Source organism: Diprion similis, chromosome 6 (genome assembly GCF_021155765.1).
Source record: "Diprion similis isolate iyDipSimi1 chromosome 6, iyDipSimi1.1, whole genome shotgun sequence".
Taxonomy (NCBI): Eukaryota; Metazoa; Arthropoda; class Insecta; order Hymenoptera; family Diprionidae; genus Diprion; species Diprion similis.
In genome coordinates this window covers 22,932,966-22,942,339 of record NC_060110.1, presented here as the reverse complement: position 1 = coordinate 22,942,339, position 9,374 = coordinate 22,932,966, and positions in this window count along the sequence as shown.

Sequence of the window (9,374 nt, the reverse complement as noted above, 5' to 3'; positions counted from 1 at the left end):
TTTGGTAGAGGAAAAAGAAATTAGAAACCATAGAACTCGATGGGAATATTTCGACAATTAATGTCTTTGCAATTGCAAATTTTTAATAATTCGTAATTTCGTTCGAAAATGAATTGTGCGGAAATCGTCGATTCATTTTAAGCATAATATTCGCAACTTGATTTTTTTTTTCACAAGTTAATTTTGTCGACTAATCGAAAAATGTAAAATTAAACGATAAAAGAAGAAGAAACGAATAATTTTAATACGATATTATATCTCGAAAGTTATTGACAATTATAAATCCAATTAACTTGATTAACCGCAGTTGTACTTGATCAATTTTTGTGTTTCGTAATTCTGTCTCTTTGACACTGTTTTTACTGGACTGTACACTCGATATAATTCGCAAATTAATAAATAAACCACGACGAGCTGATTATCTCGACAAAGAATTTCATCGACTTTATTTTCTGCCAATTATACATGACCGGCATAATTTACGATACAATGCGAGGAATACTTCAAGTGAAATCTTACATTCTGAACGAATGACGGTGTCTTCAGTGTTCACGTGTAGAAAAAGTCTCTTTGAAAAGCGAAGAAATTCACAAAATGAAATTCGAGCACCGTAAATTAACTGCGACACTTCCGTGCACGATTTTCATCGAAATATCTCTCGAATATCTCTTCATTTACTCACAATTTCAACGACGAATTTTCACTCCACAAATTTACATACCTAAATATATTTATATATATTTATAAATATATATATATATAACATATATTCAATATGTAATATTTGTCAAGTAGAAAAAAAAAAAAAAATCGATTCGTCGAAGACACCAGCACCTGAAGTTTTCACACGCGTCGATTCGATGCTAAATTGACAAAATTAGAGTCTAAATATGGGCGAAAACGCAACTCCGCTTGCTATCTTCCCGCAATTGGGGCTCCAGCCGCGAACCTCGAGAGCTTCACGTGTCGGCCACCTCGTTGAGCCGCGTCTCGAGCCGTACTAAGCTAGCTAAGTTCTCTACCGGTGACTTTGCTTAGCGATACTATCAAGTCGCCCGTTCCTCGCATCGATACTTCTGCGACTTCTCCCTCCCTCTGTGACTTTTTCAAAATCGTTTCACGCACACACCGGAGATGCTAAGATGATAAGATCGGTGAACCAATCGTAGAGAATGTAATAATTCACGCAGCCGACGTCGTCAGGCAGAGGACAGGTTTGGTTTTTTCTAAATACGCTAATTTTTCTTTAAAACAAAAAACGCGTCGATCAAAACGATAATCATTATTTATAAGAAAACTAAGAGAGAAAAGAAAAAAAAAAAAAAAAAAAACAAAAAAAAAAAACAGACACACAAAATATTGTCGGAACGTGACAGATTCAGGAATGAATTTTTCGCGTTTTGATTTTGCAGTTTTTTAATTTCTTTCCTTCTCTTTTTGTTTTATCTATCACTGACTCATCTCGCGTCGACGCATAAAGCACAATAGAATCTGAAAGTCGGTCCAAGGTTCGAGAGTTGTTACAAGTTATACATACATATATACATACATCATATAAAGAATGATCAGATAACAGGGATGTTTTTTTTATTCTCCGTTTCTAATTAACGATTATCTACACTCACTGTCTATTGAGGTTAAACGTCGAGAATCGAAGCTGCAGCCGTGATTGCACAAGTGCAATCAAGTCAGCTCCTCTCCAATATTATTAAGGTTTATCATTATCAACGAATTTTCACAGATTTCATTAAAACACGTTTGCTGGTGGTCGTGTTTTTTTTTTTTTTTTTTTTTTGTGTGTATTTTTTCTTTTTTCTAACTTACCGACAGAGCGAATGAAGAAAACAGATTTTAATATTTTCCAATAAACGTTAACGTAGTTATTTTCTTCTAAATTCTTGTAAGTTATTTCACTTTTCCAACAGTCTGCCGCTGCATACAATGGAATTCAATGTATGTACTGGAAAAATTTTACCTCGCTAATCCAGCCGTCTAGTTTTTGTAACAGTAATTGTTGAGTTATTTATGCAAAGCAACTGGACTCGTATTAATTTTATACTTGTAATTCTTGTTTAAGTTAAAGCGAGCGTAAATTTGTTGTTCTTCTTTAATTTTTGTTCCTTTCTTGTTTCTTGTTTGAAAAATTGCAATTTTCGATTATAATTTATAAAATAAAATTTCACTATCTGACGAATATTTTTAATTTTAATATATTTTTGATGATGATCCTGTGGTAAAAACTTTGCCTCACTATACACATATACATTATACATACATACGTTTTTATCACGTGATACGGTTTTTGCGTATCTTGTGTTACGAGTACATGCTTACGGATAGAAAAGTCGATAATACTAATTGCATTTTGGTATTTTTTTTATCATTGCTTACAGTCACATTTCTTATCTTGACGTGTGTCAATTTGAGATTACCACGTCTGGATAAACGGTACATTGAGAATTTTTTTTTTTTTTTTTTTTTCTAATCATCATCTATTATGTATTGTTGCACCATTTTCATCGTGTGAAAATTCACCCGTTGCTTGTTAAACTTTGATTAAATTAAAGTTTATTAAGTATTATCTTCATCGTCGTGACTTTTTTTTACTTTTCTTGACCACGCGCTGAATCTACGTGTGCAAGAATTCCTTGATTATTATTATTATTATTGTTGTTGTTGTTGTTATTATTATTTAATGAATGCCCGCAATAAGTATCACGTACACTTGGGATTCCATAGCCGGTTTCAATCGGTTTTCCAAGCCGCTGACACTGACATTATAACCAAGGTTATTATATACTTAAGTTTCCGCTTCCGAGTCACGTGTGTCATACGTTATAGATGCCAAGAGATTGCCAATTTATGCCCCTTAAATTATATGAATATATAAGAATAATAAAAATAGCAAGAAAAATATTTTTGATCACCCGGAAATCACGCGACTCGAAACGGAAATATAAAATATATATATATGTATATTCGATTTAAATTAAGCGCGGAATTGTTTCATTAACTTTTTTTCTGTCTCTTTTTTTATTGTTGAAATAAGTCAATTGATCAGGAAGAGTTCTGGGAAACAGGATTCTCCTGCTAATTGAGCTTGAAATTTTTTACTTCCATCAAATTTCGCTCATAATTCGCTTGAGTATTTAGTGTAACGAAGGATGATGTTAGAAAGGCGAGGATGCGATGTTGCGAGAACGTTGGGTGAAAGGCGAATGACCAGAACTACCGTTGCGGACAGATTATTCGCAACTTGATTCCGAAATTGAGGTGCAATTTATCCATACCTGTATGTATACATATATATATGTATATATATGAATAAAAAAAATTTCTTTCTCCTTAAATTCCGCTAGAATTCTTTTTCCTTTCTTTAATTTGATAATAGAATTTCGATGAGGAAAAATTTCTGTCGTTAATTAACATACTAATTATATTAACGCACAGGTGAAATATATTTCTTCCGACGTAAGCAAATTTTTTTAAACGTTACCAACTTCAGCCCAATGAAACGAAACGAAATGAAATGAAATGAAATGAAATGAAATATGTTTTATCGCGCTAACAAACGGAAACTTCAAACACAACACATACATACAATTATTTATCATCGTTCACACATGATACTATAAAACTAGTGGAAATATCCTCGTTAAGTTGAAATTTCGAGGTTCGTTTGTCGTTTTTTACTGTCGCAGAAGCGATTCCGAAACGTTTAATGATTACCGATCAAGCCTGCATTACGTATGACGTTAGCACGTGGTTCAAAGGTTCCTGGACGTTAAAAAAATCGTCGGTAGATATATGTACACACATGTGTGTTGGCACATCTATTGTATTCTATTCGCGTTTATCTGTGAAGCTAGAGCGTCGCTGCATACGTTATACTATATTAATCGTGAGCTAGACGAATGATTTTTTAATGCAAATTGAGTATCTCTTATATGATCCTCGTTACGGTTCGAAGAAAGATTCAATCGTTGTAAGGCTAAAGAAAAAAAAAAAAAAGAAAGAGAAAAGTTCTATTGTTATATCATATAATTTTGCAAACATGCACGTTTCAGTCGTCAGTTTTGTGGATAATTTTTGTCAATCCTTGACTTGATTCAACGTTGCATTCCTAAAACTTTTACAAATCCATATTCTTCAGAAAATCTTTTGCGAAATTCGAAATTCACCGAAGATAAAAAAATACACGGAAAAAAAAGAATCTGAAAATAATTATGATGTATTATTCGCGTTGTAAAAAATCATGGCAAGCAGGTAAAATTATATAGTCGAACCATTTTTGGTTACCGGAATTTGGTATTTTGATCGTATGAATATCATAAAAAAACAGAAAGAACGAAAGACAAATAAATGAATAAATAAAGAAATCGATCAAAATCGAAAGATAAAGAATCGAAATTTTATATTCTAATACAAAAGCTGATTTAAACATATGAGCGAATCATAGAATAACACGACCTGGTACCTCACCATGAATTTACAATATTGTGCAAATACATGTATCCGGATTTTTCGCTTGAATCTTGTTTTTCATCCTTTCCCGATTTTTCATTTACATTTTTACTAGCATTTTCTGCACTCGATAGTGTATAACAAAAATATATCTATTTACAGTCAATCGCGGTATAATAAAATGTTAGAATACCAAGTTGATATTTTTTATAACAAAAATTACGGTAAATTATTACAAAAAAAATTCGTCACGGTTCGCAATTCGACTCGCGCAGGTAAGATACGCAATAGCAATAAGAGAATAATAACGTATCAATCATTTGTCGTGAGACTGCAAATGATAGATCACAGATATACGTTTACATTTAAACACACATGTGGAGACTGCGGCATAAGAGAGAATTGTATTAATTTTATAAATAATATCAATATGTATTGCGTGTGTGAAAAATTTAATTGATATAAAAACAATTAGGAAGGAACTGGATTAAAGATAATCCCGCGAAATTTCGACTAGAAAAAAAAAGTAAATAAATAAATGCATAAAAAAATAAAGTAAAAACAGAGATCGAGTGAGAGGAAAGAGGAAAAAAGCTTACGAAAACCTGCATCTTTTAATCCTGAATTCAGAAGTATATTATAGAGCGTATAACACTTGCAGGTATGTATACACGTGCGTTGTAAGTACACGATCAGCCCAACTCAAAACTCTGATGCAAAATGTAAGTTACGAAAGGTGGCGATGTGTAAAATGTCACGATTTAATAACTTTCGTCCGCTACGTATACGTCCACACACACAGACACGTGCACACACACACACACATATATATATATATATATATATGTATATAAATAGAAATAAATATATATCTATATTTTGTTTGTAAGTGATTGACGCGATTAGTGAAGTAACTCGGACACGTTCTCTTGACCCAAATGAATTAGGTATGACACATAGACGTGTGTGTGTGTGTGTGTGTGTGTGTGTATAACGGTTATACACACGCTGCCGGCGTATTATAACAATTTACTGAAATGATGCTGCACGTGGGAAAATTAATGTTATTTCACAAATGATGCTGTTCGATTAATTCGATTCGTTAGTACTTTAGAATGATTCAAATTTTTTTTTTTTTGTTTTCACAATAATTAACAGTTTAGTCTGGAAAATATTTATTTAAAGGAGCGTAATCGATTGAATGTACGATTATAATATAAACAATGTTACTTCACAGTGTAAGGTAATTAACTTTTATATAAATATATGTATATTATTAAATTTCCTGATGATTAGAATTTAATTAAAAAATTTTCACCAAATTTTAGTGTCGCATAATTGTTGGTATTATTATTATTATTATATTGTACGGTTTGTAAATTTTTTTCTACTTTTATACTCAATTTTGGTAATAAATTGTATTAAAATTGATATCATTTGACGAGATGAATTATATGTTTAGTTTGTTTTGGAAGAAGATTTCAGGAGAAGAAAATTTTCCACGTAATTTATGAATGCTGACAATTGAATTGATATATTATATTGCTTTATAGATCGTACGAAATTCTTATGACGATTGCGAAGATTTCCGAGGCGATAGAATAATAAAAAATGTCTCTTAATTCACAGTTGTAGAAATGTGTATAATTTTGACCGAACGACTGATTGAACAGTCCTTGAATGTTTTTTTTTTCTAAATAAATCAAGTTTTTCTTAGTAAGAGATGGAAAAAAAAAAAAAAAAAAAGAGAAAAGATACAATAAATTACTGAACAAAGGAAAAAGAATGAATACTAATAAATTTCTTTCTATAATATTTCCTCGCAAAAGATCGTGGAGAAAAATTAAATAAATAATTTATACGAATAAATAAACGTATCATCAACAACGAAGATCGTTGTTATTTCTATTCTTCAATGAACAATCAACTCGCACACATCAATTTCCGGGCACAAATAAATCGACGCGATTAATAGTTAGTGGGTGCAATTGATCTCATGATCCATAGATCGTATTGACGGATCGACGCTTCGCACCTGCAATATACATATATGACGGAACAATACGTGGATCTTCGCGATTTTCGATTAGCATCGATCGGTTCAGCCGTTGCGCGTATGCAGGAAATGACAATCGGTGCGCGAAGGACGATAAAAAAAGGACCTCGAACCTAGAAACGAGCAATTCCTGCGTCACGTGCGAAGTAATTACGTCACAATTCGCACCTGAGGCGTGCGTCGAATCGCATAGCGGTAAAAAAAAGAATCGCTGCCAAAAGTCGAGGGAAAATAAATTGCTCTTGTTTTTTCTTCATCTTTTTTTTTTTTTGCTTTTTTTTTTTTGCTTTTCTTTTTACTGTCCTCAATTTATCGCAAGAAATTAAACTTAAAAATTAAATTCAATCCTTATCTTCGATTTGTCAAACAAAACACAGAGTAATTAAACGAAAACGGCTTATGCGTAAAAAAAAAAAGAAGAATTCGAAAGAAGAGGGAAAAAAAAGAAAAGAAAAACAACAAACCATTCATAGCGTCAAAAAGTATATAGATAATAACAATAAAAGACTAAATTAAAAATCAATCATTAACGATACAATTTTTTATTGCTCGTCATATTGTAAGATTATGATATATATAATATTATACAACAGAGGAAATTTTCTCAAAGTCATATTCGTTAATTTACGACGACAAGCTTTCCAGTTGCATTGTATAATACATGGTAAAATGTATATTTCGGGGAATAACAACAACAAAAACATCATTAATAATAACAGTAATAATAAAGCGAGCTGAGAACGAAAAATAATACCGAATGATTATTAGTATGATTCTATTTTTTTTTTTTTTTTTTTTTGCTTCTGTTTTTTACAATATAGCGATTAATTTTTGAAAAAGATGATAAACAAGTAAGATAAATTTAATGTCCGATCGTGAGTATAAAATTTCAGTCAAAAGAGTGTAGACGTAATCTGCAAAAAGTATAATTCGTCCATATGTTTCAAGGCTTTGTTAATTTGTTAAATACTTGACCGGCCGTCACTCCTTTCGATTGCTGACCGCAACTGAACTTCAGATTTTCAAATTTATCCTCGTCAGCTAAGACGGAATAATGAATAAACACGGCGCGACAATCGCTTATAAAACACGGACGTGAAGAGGGAATCGAAAAAAAAATGAAAAAAATTAACGAGTACGCATGTTATATATTTTTAATGCGGTCGCATGAAAGTGAAAATTTATAAATTTATTTGTCCATATATTTTACATAGGTAGTATAATGTGTTGGCAATTATAAAAATTGCCCACAGTATAGAAAATTATTTATCGATCGCTATATATATATATATATGCATCGTTACAACGAATTTGATTTTCAATCAATTTTTTATTTTCATTCCCAATGCTTTTTATTCTGCTTCAGAGCGAATGATTGAAATTTTTCTTACAGTATATTTACATTGTATAATATTAATAGCAGGATTTTTTTTTTTTTTTTTTCAATTCTTTTTATACACAGTACATTAATTATAGGTACGTGCGTAATCTGTATAATATTTATACAAGCATGTGATAAAAATCGTACGGAAACAATCTTTTATAGTCATAAAATAGCAATTGTTATTTTTGCAGGTAAAATTATAATTCGAAAGAGAAGAAGAGAAAAAAAAAAAAAAAAAAAAAAAACCAACAACAACAACTCAAAAGTAAATGTTCATTTTAAATATTTAATCATTAAATTTTGTTGATTTCAGTTACACAACACAGGGTACGTATTATTAGCTAATCGAAAATGAAAAATGCATGGAATGTCGATTCGTTGCTTTGCTTATTCGATATAATTTACGTTTTTTCAACCAAAATCAATCCTCCGTCAAAGGTAAAAATAATTGTTTGTCTTTAAAGTTTTCTTTCACTCTTGCTTTCTCTTTCCAGTTCGTAATTCACTTGATAAAAGACGGACGATGTAAACAAAATAATGCGTAAAATGAAAGATAAAGAGAAAAATAAAAATTGGTGAAACACTTGCGTGAAAAACAAAACAAAACAAAACGTCACTGAGAAAACAGAGTAAAAAATAAACAACAAACTTTAAGCAATATTGACTCAGTTGAACGTTGTCGAATATGTTTGTGTACGCGTAAGTAAATGATTTCGGTGTCAATGATCTCCGGAATGACCTACAGATATATATATATGTATTATATGTATATATATATATAAATATATATTTAGACTGCGCATGTGATAATCGTTTCTCACACAAAAGACCTTCGGAATCCTATAATACATACTCGTTATAAATATAATATGTATCTATGCTTAGATGTTATATGATGTATATATAATAAAACACACATATACACATAAGAGATAAAAATCGATGGAAGGGTCTGAAACTCTCCATCGGAATATGCAGTCGCAGTCACGTGGGTTACATAAATACATTCGACTATATCTGTATCGAAAGAAAAGGAAGAAAAAAAAAAAAAATTAGGAGTACAGAAGAAAAAACAGAACTGGGAAAAAATTAATTAATTCGATAATTAATATTGTTTTCGGTGGTTGAAAAAATTCATGGAAAGCAGAGAGAAATTTTCTGAATAATTCGTTTTGAAAAAATATTTATAACGGTAAACCGAATGTTTACTTTTTATTTTTGCAAATGAATGATAATTATAAAAATAATCATAATAATAATAATAATGATGACGATGATGATGATGATGATAATGATAATGGAGGGGAGAGAAAGAGAGAGTGCGGTTTTAAATTCTATCGAGAAATTGCGCGACTTGGGATTCTGAAAGAGGAATGGTCGAGCCTCGTTCTACTGTTATAGTATGTATGTATGTATGTATGTATATTGTATGTACAATTGTGGGTAAAAGGTAATCAGATAAATTAAAAT